The sequence below is a fragment of the Meriones unguiculatus genome, chromosome 1, assembly GCF_030254825.1.
Source record: "Meriones unguiculatus strain TT.TT164.6M chromosome 1, Bangor_MerUng_6.1, whole genome shotgun sequence".
NCBI lineage: Eukaryota > Metazoa > Chordata > Mammalia > Rodentia > Muridae > Meriones > Meriones unguiculatus.
The window spans coordinates 6,852,712-6,872,642 of record NC_083349.1 but is presented as its reverse complement, the minus strand read 5'-3'; positions in this window follow the sequence as shown (position 1 = coordinate 6,872,642).

The following is a 19,931-nucleotide window of genomic DNA, read 5'->3' as shown; positions in this document are numbered from 1 at the left end:
GACTAGCCTTACACACAGGACGCGAGAGAATGCTTGTCTACAAAACAGTGAAAGGAGGAAAATGGAAGGAAGGAACAGCCACTTGCCATTATCCCTGCCCTTCTTGTCTTGGTGAAGTTGTGAGCTGACAGTTTCTGCCAGCTGATAATTTTCTGATATGGGCCATTTGTCATTTTGACAGGATGTCTGGAACAGAATTGAATGATAGCTTTAATACACCTGACCAAAAAAAAAAAAGTGTTTGAATAAAAAACATAAATATCTGTAATTAAGCTTCTTAATTATGAAGCTCCTTAAAACAAAACAAAAAGCCTCCTACACATTAATCCCTAAAATCCCACATCTATCAAACAACCCTGAGGAATTAACAAGGTTCACATTGCCTTGGTGCCTTCTCCTTCCATTCAACCGTATCTGCTTAGCTACTGAACGGCAAAACCTGCAGCAGGAAGCTGAATTCTCCCTGCTCCTACCCGTTCTCCATCCCAGAGACTAATCTGAGCATCCTCACTCCATCCTGCAAGAGCAAGTGAGCTGACTGCCCAGCACATGACACCCACACGTGACATGGGTGCAGTAAAAGATTCTGAATGATACTTCACCATGGTGATAAGCAGTAAGACAGTTTCCCTAAGGAACAGGAGGTTTGAGGAGCCGGAGCTCTCTCATTATCATCACCGCAAAGCCAACCTTCAGTCAGTCCTGATGTTTCCTTTTACGGTTTGCTGGCTTGTCTAGTCCTCAGTTCTTTCTCCTGCTCTCTCCTGCCACCTCACCCACCTGATTCTCTCCTTGATATCCGTGATCTGAGCCATGCAGTTTGATCAAACAAAGAAGGTCACTCCAGAATTTAATCAGGCTTTGAGGCAGCAGGTAGAACCAAACCTTGAACAGCCAGCAGTAGAGTATTTAGTGATTATTACACAAAAGTTGTTCTCTGGGTAAAACAAGTTCTTCATACCAAAGCCCCTCATCTAATCTGTTTCCTGAAGGAAAACATCACGCCCCTGCAACTTCAGTCCTTGTGCACTGTCTGCAGTACCCAATAATGTCAGAGTCCCAGGTATGCCGGGATTGTCTTGTGACAAAAGTCATGCAAAGGCTGTAAAGCTCCTTCAGAAAAACATAATAGATAACATAAAACAACCACTGTTTTCTACAATGATTTCTTCAAGGTCAAAGTACTTCTAGAAAACTATTTCATTCTAATGTTTACCCTAGATACAATGATTCTACTAGAATTCCACTGCACCCTAACAATGGATCAAATTATCCAGCAGCTTGACTGTATCCAAAGGCTCAGGGAGTTTCAGGTTGTTCTTCCCAATTCAAACTTTTTAAAAAGACTACTCTTTGCTGGTCAAAGTTCACTCTGCAAAAGACTTGTTCAACTCCTGCTTCTGCTGCTCTAGAAGGCTGTTTGAGAGGATGAGAGAGTCATTCTGAAACCTGGAGGAATTCAAGGTGACTTTGGCCACAGTCACCCTTCCCTCTAGAAGGAAGCCAATACACAACCATGGAGCACTGACTTCCATCATGCCCCGTGACCTCGTTTCTCATCACAGGGAACATTTTTAGTACCAGAGCTGCTGCCCCAGAGCTTGCCAATAACTGTTCTCTGATACTAACTTGTTAATATTCTCTGACCTTTGTTCTCCAGCCAGGCATTTATTCCCTGTGTCTTGTTTACAAAGATTCCGTTTAAGCTCAGCTCCCTCAATGTAGCAATGGCACATTTTCTCAAACCTGATTTCAGTTGACTCTGCCTTGTGCTTTTTCAGTCCCTACTTCACTTTATTATCCTAAATGTATTATTTTAGCATTAAGCACACCAGCAACTTGGGGAAACATAATGTTCAAATGTGAAGATCTCAGCTGGATTGAAACAGGAAAAAAAAAATTCTCATTCCAAAGTGACTTAAGAACTCAAAGGCTCTGTGATAAGCACATGTGGAGATTTGCCTTCTGAAATCCTAAAATATTCTCTGCTATTCACGAAGTTTCCAAGTGCACATGAATAAAACATTGTGCTTTCTCACGGGAACCATGTGCAAATGTTGTCCAGACAAGAACAGCCATTTGGAAGTCTCTGAGGTTATATGAGTCCACAGCCCCGATGGCCAGGAGACTCTGAGGGGCTTTTAGGATGACTTGTATGAATCTCATAGTTCCATGTTCTGAGGGAAAAATTGTTTGGGGACACGAAAGGAAATACAACTTCTGCTTAACTTAACCTTCATTTTTCTTTGCCAGGCACACACAGAATGCCACAGGTTCACAGCATGGTGCTCCTACTGTGTAAGCTCAAACCTTTGAATTTTATTTTAGGAAACTTTCCACTCTCAGGGTTTAGAGTTTTTCACACGGGCCTCCTCTAGGTCCCCTCTGCCTTCGTGAGGCCATGCAGGAGTCTCCTTGTCTCTCACTGCCTTCCTCAGGTGCCATGTTATATTCCCTGAGTTAGCCTTCCCAATACACAGGAGTGGGCATTGTTCCCTTTTTTTTGGTGTTTCTGCTCTGCCTATGGATGGAGACTAAATTTCGTGGCCTAGAAGCTCCACTTCGGCCATCATGTGTTAGCAGGAAGATTTATTCTCCTATCAATGCCAATCAAAAATTGGCAAGAGATGGGAAATAATCAAGTCACTGGATGCCAGGCAATGAAGGATGCTGAGTTCTGACGGACAGTGCACACACAGGAGGAGCCTTACCTTTGCCGCCGTTTACTGCCTAGGGTTTCCCTCGGCTATAGCACAGGTATGGGAAGGGAGACAGAGCCTTGACCCGAGCAGATGGAAGGAGAATCCAGAGACATCAAAGCAGACAGAGCTCATATGACAGAGTGCAGGGGAAAGGGCTTCACAGCAAGGTCAGTCTAGACATTCCCGGCGGAACCTCCACGTAGCCAGTGATGAGAGCCTGTGCATACAGAAAACCCCTGGAACCGAAGAGAGAGCCAGCAGGGAGAAAGAGAGAGCAGTGCTCATGTGGGCTTGAGGGTGGATCTGTTCCTCTCTGTTAGATGGCAAAGCCCCAGGATTCAAGACACACTGTGTGGGGTACATAGAGGCTTTACCTTCGGATCGAGAGAAATATAACCCTACAATGAGCGTGGCTCACTTCAAATTCTGAAAGTAAAATGTGCAAGATGAACTCTTTCCAAATCAGTTAACTTTACCATGTTGTAAACACTCAATAAAATTTACAGAAACTCAAATAGTACACATACAAATATATATATATATATATATATATATATATATATATATATATATATACTGGGATGCAACTAAAAATCACTCATCATGAAAAAAAACCCAGAAAAATGTAACAGTAAATGAAGAGAAAAACAATACATGGAAACCACTGTGTGACGGAAACAAATGTTAGCGTTATCAAACAGTAATTACACGCTCAAATGTTACCAGGAAGTAGTGAAGACATTAAAAACAAATAGGTAAACAGAACGCTGGTGGGACGAGCACACTGAAACCTCTGGAATGAAAATATACCAAACAGGCGAAGAGCAGACTAGAGACTGCAGGAGAAGAGATCGGGACCGTCAAGACATCACTGTAAAAACCCATCCAAAAGGAAGGTCACTTAAACAGCCCACCGAGCATCCGTGAACAGTGTGTTACAGGCGCCACTTAGGACCTTGAAAAGAGACACATTCAGAGCCACGATGACTAAAATTCTTCAAAATATGAAGACTGTCCCGAAACCTCAGTAAATCTCAAACAGGAAAGCAGGAGAAAGGGAGACTGTACGCTGTAACTGAACTGACCATAGCTAGAAAAAAAAGATAGATTCAAATGTAGCCGGTGGAGGAAAACATACATTAAATATAAAATACTAAAGGTAAAAATAGCAAAACTTTTATTGTAAGGAACAATGTAAGCAAATTCTTAACAATAGAGCAACATAAAGTATAAAATAAGCAAATTAAATAAAATTGAAAAGTCAATCAATCTCTTTCAAAAGCAAAATTGAAATGAATTTTAAGACATACAGAAGCTGAACGGATATATAACCAGCAAAGCCATACTGTATAAGAAATAGTACCAGAGGTCCTTCAGGAAAGAGGAAAAAGAATTCGCAAATGAATGCAGAGTGCCAAAGATAGTAGTGTCTTGTGTGTGTGTGTGTGTGTGTGTGTGAGAGAGAGAGAGAGAGAGAGAGAGAGAGAGAGAGAGAGAGAGTATGTATGAATATGTGTGTGGTCACTCAGTGACAAGTTTGAACTTGTCACTTTGTGGTCTTTGTCTATTTGCTCCAACTGCTTTCTCTCCCTATGCTCTTTCATTTTCTGTCTTCTAAGAAGTCACTACACTGTCAGTCATGAGTAATATTAAAATATAAGACAAACTAGCAACATATAGACTTTAAACTTTATTTTTTAAATTAACTTTTAAGCATAAGAACAATTTTATTAGAGATTAAAAGGGAAAAAAAAATCCCCAGGACAGGCCAGCTGTAAACCTCACTAGCTGCTCAGAGGAGGAGGGTGTGGAGAGTAGGGAAAGCCACACTGCATAAGCAGGCATGGAGGTCAGATGCATGGTCAGAGGCAGCCATGAGGCAAGAAAAGGAGCTCTAAAGAGAGAGTAAGGAACCTCAAAGTATCAGAAAAAAAAAAAAAAAAGATACTTAGGGTTCTAGCATCTAAAAGAAGGAGACCAGAAAAAGAAAAGGTTATCCTTTCTGACTAAGGCCTCAGAAAGGTAGGGAGACCTAACCTCACAGTTGCTTGTAGAAACTGTGCTTTGAGGGATGGTGAGCAGGAATTCTGGGAAAGAAATTCTATCTCTTGACCAAAGATTTTTCTTAATCTCCTTAATGCTACTCTAACACAACCTACCCTCTCCCATTGTACCCTCTAATCTTGTTTTCTCAAAATGTTCTTTGCTGTCACTACCCTTGGCAGATTTCTATTTATCCTTCAGTACCCTTGAAGTTGACTAGCTTCCCCAGGCCAGAGTTTATTGCCTCAAATTCCATACACTTCTGTGTGCCTCATAGGAGTGTTATGGGTGCTAAAAGATGCAATGTGACACTGTCTGAATTACTGTGCTTTTGTTGTGTTAGGACATCAGGACCAAGGCAACTTATAGAAGAGTCTGTTTGGAGCTTATAGTTTCAGAGGGTTAAGCCCCTCTTGGTGAGAAGCACAGGAACTGGCAGGCAGGCATGGCACTAAGGTTGTATGCCATAAACCTTAAAATATTCACTAGAAAACAGAATAATCCTATTGTGCTAACACAGAAGATAGCTAGCAAAAATGTTCAACTAACTTTTTAAAAGGTTAGTGACAAGTTCAAACTCAGCCAGTTGAGTGATCACATTAAAGATAAATGACCTAAGCCTGTAATCCCAGAAGTCAGGGGGGCAGAGGCAGACAAGTCTCTGTGAGTTTAAAGCGAGCCTAGTCTACAAAGTGAGTCCAGGACAGCCAAGACTACATAGAGAAACCCTGTCTTGAAAAAAAAAAAAAGAAAGAAAGAAAAAGAAAAGATCAATGACCTAAAAACTAAATGAAAAGATACAGGCTATCAAGTGGGATTTTTAAAAAGTAAAACACAATAATACACACACAAAAGTATTTTAACTATTGAGATACTTATGGTTAAAAACAGCAGAATAGGACAAATGTAAAGCAGGCTAGTGCTAATCAAAGAGCTTTAGACTGACATTATTAATATCAAAGTAGATTTTAGAATATAACACAATGTGGGATCTGGGATCAAACTCCAGTGATGAGGCCTAAATGGAAGCACTGTTGCCCACTGAGCCACTTCTCAGGCCCATGTTCTCCTTTTCATGTAGTCCTGGACTAATTCCATGCAATGGTATCACCTGCCTTTAGGGTGGGTCCTCCCACCTCAGTTAACCTAATCTAGACAACCCTTCACGGACACAACTAGAGGTGTGTCTCCTGAGTGACTCTAGACTCTGTCAAGTGGACAATATTAATCATGTTGGGTCTTGGATGAGGAATACTGTGGACAAATCCACAATTCTTAGAGAGATAAGTTCTGACTACACAGATAGACAACAATAAAAAAACAACAGAAAAATCTGAAAAACACTACCAACCCATGTGACTTGATTGACATTTCTAGACTCTCCACTTATGACAGAATATGTGTTCTTTTCAAAAGCATTTTCTAATATCCTCAGCCACAAAATAAAGTCCCAGCAAGTTTAAAAGGATTCAAGCCACTCAAAAATACAGAAGGGAAGGACATTCGACGTTGGAAATATAATGTTATCCTGAAAGTTGCCACAGCTACAGCCTGCTGTTTGACTCCTTGATGACATGCCTTGTGTTTTCGCATCACGGCATTCTGCCCTTGTAATCAGGGAAAAATTTACTTGTTGTCAGCTATGTGCTGGACCTAATATTCATAATGGCTCTATAATGTAGGTGATCCTAGTCTCATCTTATTAGTAAAGAAACAGAGCCATACAGAAATCTGGAATGGACCTGGGTTACAGAGCTAGGGAGTCTTGGGGGTGAGTTTCTCAGGGTGGTTTTCTCAGGTACTGCCCCTCATCTTCTTCATCTTATTAGTAAAGAAACAGAGCCATACAGAAATCTGGAATGGACCTGGGTTACAGAGCTAGGGAGTCTTGGGGGTGAGTTTCTCAGGGCGGTTTTCTCAGGTACTGCCCCTCATCTTCTCATCCCCACAACTGTGTACTGGATGCTTCAGGGACAAGCCCCACACCTCTCTCTGTTTCTTTGCTCAAGCTGCTTCCACCGCCCAATGCAAACATTTCTCTTGCCTTTTCCTGGCAGTTCAACACAGGCTCCGAGTCTAAATTCGTCATTTCTAAATGCTCAGCTTGGAAGTCGTCTGGGTTTTATTCTACACAAGTTCCCTGCCTCCCACAGAATTAAGACAGTTCCTCCGTGGGACTCTTGAACATTCCTTAACAGTACCCAGGGCTGCTGTTGTCTATGGTGAAACCAAAGAATTCGATCCTTAGTAAGAACAGTGAAGATTGGGAGAGGAGCAGTGGAGGGCAGGCCCTGCCTTCTCTGAGATACAAATGAAAGCAAAGATTGACACACCCGTACTTCTTTCTTTCCTGCTCTTTCCTCTTTTCACGATGTTCCAGCTACTTACAGAGTGTGGGATGCTCCTACACAAGTACTTATCGTATAAAGATCCAGTCAGAGCAATTAGCATTTTGCCACCTCAAACGTCTAGCCTTCCTCTGTGGTGAAGACATTTAAAGTCCTCTCTTCCAGCCACTTCAACAGGTACAACGAAAAACTGTGAGCTACAGACACCCCACTGTTCAGCAGAATACCAGTACTTACCTCTCCCATCTAACCACGCTTTTCTTCCCACTAAGTAATCAATCTCTCCCCATCACTTTCTCCTCTCTTCACCTTTCCCCGAGCCTGGTAACCATTACTGTTGATACTTCTACATCAGCAACTTCAGGCTGTACAAATAAGTGAAAGGGTAGGGTATTTGTCTTCCTGTGCCTGGCTGATTTCAAGAAACTTGTCTCCTGGGTTCCTCCATATTGGCAGAAATTCACTCCCTTCATGGCTGAATAGTATCCCACTGCAGACACAGTGAACATTTTCTTTATTCGTTCAGCTCTGCTGGGCATTTAAGCTGTGTCCAAATCTTGGCAGTGGTTCATAGTGTGGCTGTCTCTTTGACATATTGATTTTATTTCCTTTAAATAAATACCTAGTAATGGGATTGGTGCAGCAGATTTAATGCAATCCCTGTCAAAATACCAGTGACGTTCCTAACAATATATATAGCATATATACAAATGTATGTATGTATACACTAAAATTCCTAGGGACCCCAAAAAATCAAATCGCCAAAGCAACCTTGAGCAAAAGGAACAATGATAGAGGTGTCGCAGTGGCCTAAAGCCCTGTCTCCAGAGCTTAGTGGTTCAAACACACGAGATTAGCATAGAACAGACACACAGACCAAAGTACTAGAACAAATAACAGAGATAAAGTCACACAATGACAGACAAAGGTGAGCACTATCTTTTAATGAATAGTTCTGCGAAAGTTACATACTGATACCACTGCAAAATACAAAGTCTAGACCCCTGTCGTCTGGATAGCACACTTTTCTTAGGGCTTTTTCTACCAGGTAAAGCAACTTCCTGGGTCTCCCCTGGGCACCTCCTGGGCGGGCACACCTGTGAAGTTTCTAATGGGACTCACTGCTGCCTCAGAAGGTTAACTCCCAGCCTCACCTGCCCAACCCAGGCGGGGGCTGCTGCTCCTGCTGCTGACTTCTCCTGCCCGCATTCCTAATGACCCGAAGTCAGCGACCCAGCACACAGGCTGTAGCACCAGCCCACCATGCACTCCTCATAACACAGAATAACCTTTTCCAAACGGAAACCTTATTGTGATTTCACACTCAAATCCTGTGACTAGATAAAGGCAAGTCTCTGCACTTGGCCTCCAAGACTCAGCCAGCCCCACCTACCTCTCAGCTCCGTCTCACAGAGTAGTCAACACCTGCTGATCCCCAGACGTGCAAGTTCTCTCTACCTGCCCCACAAATCCCTCTCCTGGGATTTGAGAGGTGAGTCAAACCCTCTCTTTCTCTAGGATCACCCCTGAGGTACTCAGTGATTTCACTCTCCCAGTACCAAAATCTGAGTGTCTCTTGGCTTCCACAGCTACAGCACTGCCTTCCCTGACTTTCAGTTTGTTTTGTGAAAGTTGGTCTGCTCCACTGAATCCTGAACTCTTTGGGGACACACACTCTCTCTACCTTCATATCTGAGTCTGTAGCCCAATGCTGGTCTTCAATATTCATTCGTGCAATGAGTAGCTGAAGACATTCAGCTCTCCAGCACCCCCGGTGTAAGATGAGACATAGGCTGTGGATCCAGCACTGTGGTCTTTCTCATCTTTCACTGGGTTGGTTTTTTTGTTTGTTTTTTTTTTTTTACTCTTTCCCAAAGAGCTTCCCGTGTGAGTCTGAGAAACTGAAGGCTTGAGGCCATATCTTCCAACTCATGTTTCCAAAAGCCCAGTCCCTATTGTATTTTGACTATGTTTTCTTTTAACAGTTGTTCTTTGCTTCCATGAGAACTAGAGCCAGTGAGGGCCGCTGCTGATCCCCTGATGCAGTTTCAAGCGATGGTCTCGTCTGCCTCTGCAGCTAACAGATTCGCAAAGCACATTCTCCCCGGGGCTAGAGAGTCATGTACGTGAAATTGGTCTGATAGAATTATTGATGAGTGACAGAGCACAATTGAATCAAAATGGTCATTCCAAACAAATGTAAATACATTTAGGAATTAGAAAAAAATGGGTGTTAGCTTGATTTATGCCTCACCTGTACTGAAGAAAATGAGAGACACTTTCGTTTATTTAATTATATAAAGAAATATTATTATTAATTATATCATCATCTATTTTATTATATCAAGAAATAATAGATCACGAGCCAAGTGTATCTCAGGTGAATATTTTCTGCTCTGCACTTTCTCCAAACAGAGGACATCCAGAACAGAGGACATCCAGTCTTTCTGCCCTGGGGTAGGATAAGCCATGGGCTAGGAGCCAAATCCTATTGCCTTTCTCATCTTTTACTGAGCCATTTTCCCTCTCTCCTAGAGAGCAGGTGTTCCTGATATGTCATCCAGTTGCAGCAGCTTTCAGGATTTGGGGTCAAGTTTAAGTTAGCGTCTTTTAGTTGGCTTCCATATTCTTCTTTTTACTCTTTTTATCCCAAGCGATTGATCTGTTTCTCATTTTCTTCTAAATAGGAGGGAGGGAAGACTGAATCAGAATATAGGGTTTCTGAACTGAAGAAGCAATGGAACTGTTCTGTGTATCCTGACCTCTCCGTGGCCTGTTCTTTGAATCTAATGTTGGGATTGTGACAAAGGGAAGGCAGATGAAAGTTTCTCATGTTCTCACTGCTCTGAATTTGTCGCAGAGACTCACAAAACTCCATCCAAACCAACCACACTGGAAGGAAATTCAGTGTGTCCCAGAGTCCTGCCTATGTCATCATATGGCAGCATCCTGCCTATCACAAGGTCCATGCCATACCCCTTTTGGCCATCTCAAGGTTTCATTTTTAGTATTTGCTGCTTTCATATTTATCTCATTTGATTCTCAAAATACATGCAGAATGCATCATCTATACAGAGCCTCAGAAGCTATGCCCTGAGGAGGTATTTCCTCCTGCTTGTCATGCCCCCCTTTCCTCCTTCTGATGCTCCTGTCTTTTTCTCTAAGGACTAGTATCGTCCTGCATCCATCTGCTGTTGATGAGGCTATGGATCCCAGACACTGCTGCCACCACTGCTATCATAACCTCTATAGGCCCAGAGTGTTTAACTGAGTAAGCCAAGTCCTCTGCCTCTCAAAAACCTGAGTCAATCACAGAAGCCCAAAGCTACTGGGAGCAAGGGGCAAGCTACAATATGATCCTTGGTAGCTCTTTTCCTCTAGTTCTATAATATCCCTACATTTATTTTTTTTAATCCTTTTTCCTCTTGCTTAAGCTAATCAGAGATGGTTTCTGCTGTTTTTTAGTGAAAGAGTCCTGGAAGAGGATTACACTTTGTCCAAGAATTCAGCCCCATGCACATGTATCTTAATCTATTCCAGCGTTTATGGTATGCCATGGAGTAAGGTCTAACGGGTAATAATGTCTTACCCAGCACAAAGAAGAAGATGATAGAATAAAAGAATAACCACAAAGCACATTTATGAACTAGGAGTGACTTTGAGACCCACGGGACATGTGAAAATGTCTGGAGCCATTTTTGCTTGACACAAGCAAGGGTGAAGTAGGGGGCATGCTATGAGTATCTGGAAGACAGAATTCAAAGGTGTTGCTAAATACCCCACAATGCATAGAACAGACCCCCACAAACGAAGAATTACTTGTCCTCAAATGTCAATAATGTCACAGGTCAGAAAGTAGGGTGATCTACCAGCTATTTGGGGTAACACCAGGCAGTGGCCTAAAGGTAAACATTTTACCGTTCTCAATGGTTTATATTGATCTCAACTGAGGACTTTTACTTAGCTGATCCCAAGCAATCGGTGGACTGGAGGTTCCTCCTTCCTACTCAGCCATCAAGATTGAGCATGGGACATCACCATCTTGGACTTCTTGGCACATAGTTTCCAGGTGGTCAGAGATCGGAGCAAGGGAAGTGAAGGACTAAGCTTTTCAAGGTTCCAGGTGTGGGATGCCATTCACGGCCTGTCTGTGTGATGCGGTGGATAGGCAACAGGAGTGGTCTGCCACAGCGCTCATGGAGGGCAGAGCTGCTGAACCACTGGAGCTGGGCTGCCTTCACAATGCACCCAGGCACATGCCCGGTACCTGAACATATTCTGTGAGGCGCATTATTAGGTTATCACCTAGAATCTAACTTAATTTTTGGTTTTAATGTATATATATATTTTTAGCTTTATCTGTAGGGGGAGGCACGTCTCCTATGGCATGGGGGGAGGGGTGATCAGAGGACAACTTGCAGGAGTCATTTTTCTTCTTCTACCACGAAGGTCTCAGGGATCAAACTCGTGTCAAGAGGCTTTGTGGCAGGCACCTTTTCTCATTAAACCACCTCAGTGGCTCTATTTTGACGTTTTGAAACAGGGTTTCATATCGAGGACTGGCCTCAAACTCACTATGTAACAGAGGATGGCCTTGAACTTCTGATCCCCCTTCCTCTATTTCCCAAGTGCTGGGATTACAGATCTCTGTTACCACACCTCATTTATGCAGTACTGGGGATCAAGCCCACGGTTTTGTACATTATAGGCAACTAAACCATATCCCCTGGCTAGTTTTATTTTGATTTTTTTTTTGCCTAAAAATTAATTTGATATAGCATTTCTCCGGCAACCAGTAATTTCTATCTGTGAGCAAGCATCTCTGAGGCCTATTTTTACTTTGTCGTGACTATAAACTTCAGACCCCAGCCAGAGTTAAGTCTATTTATTCAGAGCATTTCCTTCTAAGAAGGACAGAGTTGTGTAAATTAAATCATTACTGTGCCTGATGTAGAAGAGACCAATATATTTTCATTATAAAGAATGTATTGAACTCCATGTATGCAGAACTGTCATATTTTTATTAGGAATCTTTAAATACACACAAGGCAGTTTTTATCAATCATTCTGGGCAGTTTCTTAGCCATGGCAAAGAGTCACTTTAGCAGCCTTTTTTGAATGTGAATATCCCTCCAAATTTCTAATTCAGCAAGGTATAATTATAAAGATTATTGCGGCTGCCAACAAGGAATCTAATTGTAAAATACGCCCCCATAAAACAAGGGGCAGAAAACCTAGAAAATTCCTGGAGCCTGCAGAACCAAAGATAGACAAAGCAGCATGAGCTAGGGAAAGGGAAAGCCAAAGACTCCAGTAAATGCAGCAGCCAGAATGCAAGGAGCCATGAAGAATGAATGGGCAAATGATGCTACTATTGGTCTCCTCAGCCAAGAACACAAGAGGTGATCTACACAAATTGTAGCCACTGTGCATCCTACCATGGACCCGTGTTCCACTAGAGATTTAGACCCTCTGTATGGCCAGCGCCTGTTTGTCAGAGAAGCAAATCTTGTTTCTTTCTGAGGCCACCTCTAGTGCTCCTTATAGGGATGGGTGGCCCCTTTATTTGTAACGTTTGCCCCATTTTCCAAGACCTTATTCTGAACGAAGGCACAGGAAAGCCACATTTTCTTTGACCTCACAGAATTTACGTGTGGCGCAGACTCACACCCAAACAAGTCAGCGACGCTTCCAGCCAGGGGCCTTCCCACCACTGTTCTCTAGGAATTTGGGTAAACTGTCATCTTTCTCTGAGCCTCAGTCTTAACATCTGTATAAAAACGATAGATCAGTGTGGTTGAGGTGTGGCAATATGAGCAGGTACACGGGAAACACAATCCTTAACATGAGGTAAGGAGCCAGCCAGTGCTGGCATGGATACAGCAGCAAAACACGAAGTAAAAGCTGGCAAAGCAACAACATTTAATCACTACTGCTGGCGAGGGGAATAAAGAGAGCAAACTAATCCTAAAATGCTGAAGGACTGTTTTTTGTTTTTTGTTTTTTTTTCTGTTTCTTTCTATAAGATTTTTACTTACTTTGCCTCAGCCATAGAACATGGATTCTGGAACTCAATGGCTTGAACCTAAAATCGCCACTAAGTTTTTTGGACATGGACACGTTTCTTAACCCAGTTTCACTTCAGTCCCCTCACATTTGGACTTGACTCAGAGAGCAGAATGGAGGCACCCCATCCTAGAAGCTGCTTGAGTTCACTACGAAATGCAGCAAAGGGGCCGGGAATGTAGATTAGCTGGGGGAGTACTTGCCTAGCACACATGAAGTCCTGGGTTTGACTCCCAACACTTTCACATAACCTAGTGAGGTGGCGCACACCCATAATCCCAGTGACTCAGGAGTAGAGCAGGAGGATCCGAAGTCCAAGGTCATCCTTGGCTACATGACACCTTGTCCCCAAAATGATAGTGTTAATTAACTAAAAATGAATAAAAAATGCAAAGGGATTTTGAGTCAGTGGGTATAGCAAGTTACTTGCTTTCCAAATATTATGACTTCATCAGGTTCCCAGCTGGCCAAGGTTTACTCCATTCTATTTATGACTCACTGTTGGATTGCTTTGCAAATTTGGATTATATAAGACTGCTAGAGCTGTGCTGCATTCGTCACCCCAGGTCTAGTCAACTTGATGGCAAGTGATTTGCGTGTGGGTTCTGGTAAGAATCAAAGTGTCCTGAAGTGCTTTGATCATCAGGGACCGCTGGAGTCCAGCTGCATCCCGGCTTCAGGACAGAGAAGGGACACATATTTCCACTTGGCTTTGAGACTGTGGGAGTCTTAGGGAACAGATAGTAAAAGGGCTTTGGGAGCCAACAGATGGTACCTGGTAAGCAAGTCCTCTGAGATGAGAACAGCTGGAGGGGGGAGGGGACATTCCCCAGAGCAAGCTGTTTTGCATATGAGCAATTATATTTCTGACCATGTTCTCCACCAGGCTTATGGAAAGGAAGATATAAAGCTTTTCTTGTTGATGATTCTGTAAAGAAGAAAAATGTTTAGTGAATATTTTACCTTCTTTGGTATCTCATTCATCAAGGAAGTCACAGGAGAGATGCAGAGCTTTCCGGAGGCAACCAGAAAATGCTTGTGTTGAGTTCATATCTCTTGCTCAGCACCCAGTCTTACAGCCATTGTTAGGTTGCCTCCCAACCCTATCTCTGACTGCCCCATCACTGGACCTCTATCTGTCTCAGCACAGCCATCCTGTAGGGGAGAGCTGAGAAAATCCTCCATCCACCCCACAACCAACTGAAGCCAATTTCATTTGCCAGAAGTTAGCCTGCAAAGTTTCACTTCATCTTCTGGGTCCTTATTAACTGGAATTAAGACTCCCTTTTCCTCATATATGGCAGACTCCAGCAGCCCACTTTGAAGTACTGCTCTGCTCAAAGGTTCATTTCACTTGTTCATTTAAATTCCGATCCTTTGCTAAAAGTGTCTGCAGCAGCTTGATGCTTAATGATTCCGTCTCACTTTCTGAGAGGTTGTAACCTACTTTAGATTAGCAAAAGCTGACACAGTTGAAGCCACCATAGTCCAGTCATACATATTTTTGAAAAATCATATGTGTGGGGGTATATATTTGTGTGGTGTATATGTACATTTGTGTCTAGACAAGCAAGCTGAAAGGGGACACCACATGTGTGGCTTTAGAACACTCCATCTTAACCTCTTGAGACATGGTCTCTCGCGGAACCTAAAGCTAGGTGGCAGCCAGCAAGCACAGCGGTCTCCAGCCCCCCCTCCAACACCGCTGAGGTTACCAACAGGCACATAGCCATACCTAGCTTTTTACATGGGCCCTGAGGATTCAAACTCAGGGTCCTCTTCCCTGCTGAAACATCTCCCCAGCCCCCTGTCTCAATTCGGAACTTCTAAATAAAAGTGTAGTGGTTTCACCTGGCTTTCACCTCACACAAAGACCTGAATACATGTTTTCCAAAAGAAAGCCCAGAGTTCTTTTCGCCATCTATTCATTCCTCATCTAGATAAGTCACTTCCTTTTTGAAGGTCTATGACTTAAATCTTGAAATATAAAGGTAAGTGCTACCTCCACAGAGGGCAGAGAGGAGAAAGCAGTTGACGCCTACATAAATATGTGCCCATCAAAATGATGGAGAGATGCTTCTTGCTATTATGGTTTCTTCAACTGATCCCGATGCCACCTTCCTTCACTCCTTGTCCACGTGCCTTTTGCCTTCAGGGAGCCCGTCAGTTAGCCATCACCCCTTGCTTAGTGACATGACCCACACCGCCAGTCTACATGGCCTGGCACACTGACCGCACAACTGTGGCTTTGCATCGACTTCCGTCACAGGACACAGGAGAAGTCCAAGGTACTTCTACTGGATAGAAGCCACCACAGGTGGACTCAGTCAAGCAAGCCAGCACCAGAACCTGCTTTTCCAGGCGGATTCATGGGCATGGAAGGCCTCCAGTGGCCCCTAGATAGTGGGCTTAAAAAAAACAGGACAAGAAGTTGGGAGAGGATAGCTATACAGCTGGGGGAGGGGCAGTGTTTGCCTAGCATGCTGAAGGCTCTAGGTACTGCCTCCCCACAAAGAAGGAGAAATTATTTTTGGCTGGGACAATATAGGAATATAATTTGCTGACATATCTGTAAGTGTCATTCATCTTCAAAACTAACTGATGTGAGGTATGACTGTTCCGGCTAATCAATAAAACAAACACTTCATTCTGGTACTTTCCAGCATCTCATATGTTCAGCAAATACCGAAAAGGACAATTGTAAGGTTTGCTATAAAGCCAAAAGAGAAGTGCAAATCGGACTGACACAAGACTTCAAGGCAACACCCAGCATGCCTGCTTTCCTAAATATTTTCAAACTTTCCAAGAAAAAAAAAAAAATCTGGTCACGGGGTCTTTTCTGAGACTGATACTCCACCAAGGACCATGTATGCCCGTGGTAGCTCAGTAACCAATTGGTTTTCCCTAGTAAGGGGAACAGGAACTATTTCTGACAGGAACTCAATGGAAGGCTCTTTGATCTCCCCACCCCCAAGGGAGAAGCAGTCCTGCTAGGCCACAGAGGAGGACTTTGCAATACTTTCCTAAGTATTTTCAAACTTTTCAAGTTTGCATGTATAAACTTGAATCAGAATGAATGTCAGAAACAGTGAAGTTTTGTGAAACCTTACTTAAGGGAAACAAACAAAAAAATGCACAAGTAAATGGTTATGACAACATATCCTAATTTTCCTCTTGCTTGGGCAACCATTCTGAAAACCAATCTGTGGTCCCCTGTTTATCTTCTGCTTGGTCTTTGGTGTGGCAAGTGGAAATTTAGACCTGAGTTCAGGATTCTTGCTAACTTTTACTACATTGTGTCAATTTTACTGTCAGAGATGGATTCATCTGTATCCACTGGTATTCCACCAATTTCCTTTAAAGGCTGAAATTTTAAGTGTGTGTCCCAGGGTAGAACCAAGGACAAGCCACTCGCTCTTACAGACCCAACCCGCACCCTAGTAATGATGGATTATCACCCAAGTAGCTAATAGCTGTGAGGCAGCTGTCTTCATAAATTAAGGAGATAAACTCATTTTGCAGACAAAAGCTTTGGTAATGAAGTTTACGATGAAAGCAAATACTGCAGAAATAAACAAACTGAGGAGAAATATGATATTTGGCAGCCATTTAGAAAACTGAGCTAAAAGCAAATCTATTGCAAGTGGCCTAGAAAAAAAATTCAAATACACAAAAATGGTAATTGGTGTGCATGTGTTAGGGTGATATTTAAAGATGACAGTATCCAGTTTCCATGACATCTGCAATGGAGGCTGAGAACTCCTGGTCATGGGACCAGACATATTTCACAGATCCCATCCAGAGCTCACACTCAGCTTCTAATGGGGATTATTTCTGGCCCCACTCCACAACAGAGGAAACAGCTTGAGATAAAAGACCTTTTCAAGGTCACAAGCTGAAGGAAAGAAAGTTTGAATCCAAGTCCAAGTCCAAACCACCCTGTTCCCTTCCAGTTAAACACTGACCCTTTAAAAATGATTTGACTTTCAGTGATGTACTTGGATGAAAAGCTTAGAGTTGAATACTTATGCCAGGGGTTCACTGGGCCCCTCCAGGTCAAAGGTTATGTACATTGAATATGAATGAAGCAGTGACATTTAATTGAGAGAATACAACATGCCAGACTCGGGAGTTAGAAACATCGCAATACAAACAGCACAAAGCAATAAAGTCACTGCCACCATACCCCAGAGATATATGTGGCATTTTTAAGGTGATGGTAACATGTTTAATTATGCTGGCATCATCTCAGAGACAAATGGACCTCTTTGAAATGAGCCTCAAGGCACAGTGGGTACTCACTGGCAGAGGAAAAAGACAGAAAGGACTGGAAATACATTTCAGAAAATAAAAGTAGGTGTGAGGGCATCTCTGTCTACTGACTCTGTCTTCAAAGTGTCTCTATTGTCACTTCCCCTGGGCTGGCATTAGAAAGCCTCTCTTCTCTTTAATAAGCAAAAGGTACACCCAGCCTGCTCCTTTGCATCATGATGGGAATTAACAATTCAAGGGGAGACACCTGTGGCCTTGCTGGGCCACGAAATGAATAGAGCATGGATAACAGCCTTCCTGTCATCATGCTATGAGTCAAAAAACAGTCCCTGAATGTGTGGGCAGTTGCAATTTATTCTTTCTGAGCTGAGAAGAAAGGGGTCAGTGAGCAGTTAAAGCTCCAATGGAGATGACAAAGCAGCCACTCATCTGCAGAGCCCAGAGGTAGCATCCTGCTTCAGCTACAGGCCCTCAAATAGCAAAAATGAAGACTAAGGAAACTTCAAAATGAGCCAGCAGGGAATTAAGAAAACTTTTACTGCAACTAAGGCATCCTGCCTCCTTTCTCTTCTTGCTCTCCTGACAACAGTATAAAGCCTTGGAGAGATGACTTTGCAAATCTAGAATTACCATGTTGTTTTGAGACAGGGTCTCACTATACAGCCTTGGCTGATCTAAAACTTAATATTATATATCAAGAAGGCCTCAAACTCATAAAGATCTGACTGCCTGCCTTTGCCTCTAAAGTACTGGGATTAAAGACATGCTTAAATTACTCTTTAAAAAGAGGCACATAGTCCTCATGTAACTTGATGACTTGATGTGCCAAGTGGGTTGATAATGGTGGGGGTGGGGAGATACAGGGGAAGAGAATGGGGAGTGTGGAACTGGGAGGAGAGGAAGAAGTGAGGTTGCCATTGGGATGTAAAATGAACAAATAAATAAATTAATGAAAACTATTACTCTTAAAGAAAAATTCATTGAAAAACATTGAAAGAACATTGACAGAATACTAAATGCTTAAAATCAGCATCAAATTAATCTATAACCTCTAACACATTTGTGTGGCCTGATACAGAGCTAAGGTAGTCCTATAATTCTCTATCTTCTTATCTTTATCGTCTGTTTATTTCCAATCATGTCTCCAAATCATTCCTGAATCTTCTGAGCATCTTCCTGCTCCAAGTGTCCCCTTTTTCTTCAGAGTCTTCATGTACAAGAGAGAATAATGATGGGCCTGGCCCACCTAAGGCCAAGAGTGCATACTTTGTACTCACTTGGCTCCCAGTTAGGGCCTCCTGTCCACCTCACCTCTCTTATTGCTACCCTACCCTTTCCTTGTCATTAAATACCACTTGTTCCAAAAATATGTCTCCAATTTTGTGAAAAGCAAATCAGACCTTAAGTTCCAGGTGGAAAAATCTTTGGTGAGATATAGAAAGCAAATAGACGGTTTTAGCAATATTTGTATCCCCACAAGTCTACTCCTAAATCACATTTTCATGCAGATCTACAAATCAGCATATGTAGTGGAGTGGGCTGCCATGTGCCTGTAATCCCAGGCCAGGGAAGGTGGAATAAGAAATATGAGCTTAACCTGGGCTACAGCATGAGACATTTCTGAGAGAGAGAAAGTGAGAGGGAGAAAGAGAGAGAGAGATTAAATGCTTAATGCTTTGCTATAGGTGTGGCATATATAATTCTTGTGAATTGTCATTAAACATCATGCTTGGGAAAAGCTTGGTTCCATTATAATCATCTCTCTGTAGCAACGTGACAAATGGCTATCTGCTTCCAAAACTTCACAAGCACAGGGAATGAGTACAGGGAACACCAAACTCAGTCATCTCCCTCAGTGAAACCCACAGGTTACAAAATAATTTTATTTCTTTTTAAAACATATTTTATGTGTGTGGTACACCCACACAGGTGCACACAGCATGTGTATAGAGGTCAGAGGACAACCTGTAGGATTTGGTTCTCTTATTCTCCATGTGGGCCCCCCAGGGATGGGACTTAGGCCATCAGGCTTGTCAGCAGGTACCTTTACTGATGGAGCCATCTCCCTGGCTGTGTTTAAGATATTTCTGAAAACGGAGCCAATTAAAATTGAACCTAAGTTGGAGGTGGTTTTGTGTGGATGTTACATTTCCAAATGAGGCTTAGTTTCCATATCTGCTGGCTAAAAATGTCTAGAGGGGAAAAGAAGCAAAAGATGCAGATGAACTTAAAGGAATTTAGATTCACGAGAAGGCTCTGTCCAACAGCGAAAACGCCATCTATGCAGCAATTATTACTTTAAAGGGAGACTTTAAAGGGTGAGCAGACCTGTCACCCAGAGGATTTTCTATTTAACAGCATGTGGAATCCAGGATAGCACAGTGATAACATGAGATTCCTCTTTCTTTTGCTGACATTTGTCTTTAACTCAACCCCATTCCTTCCTTCCCACCTACTCTTTGGAGTCTGCTCGGATCTCTTATGAGCAGCCATTTGGCTG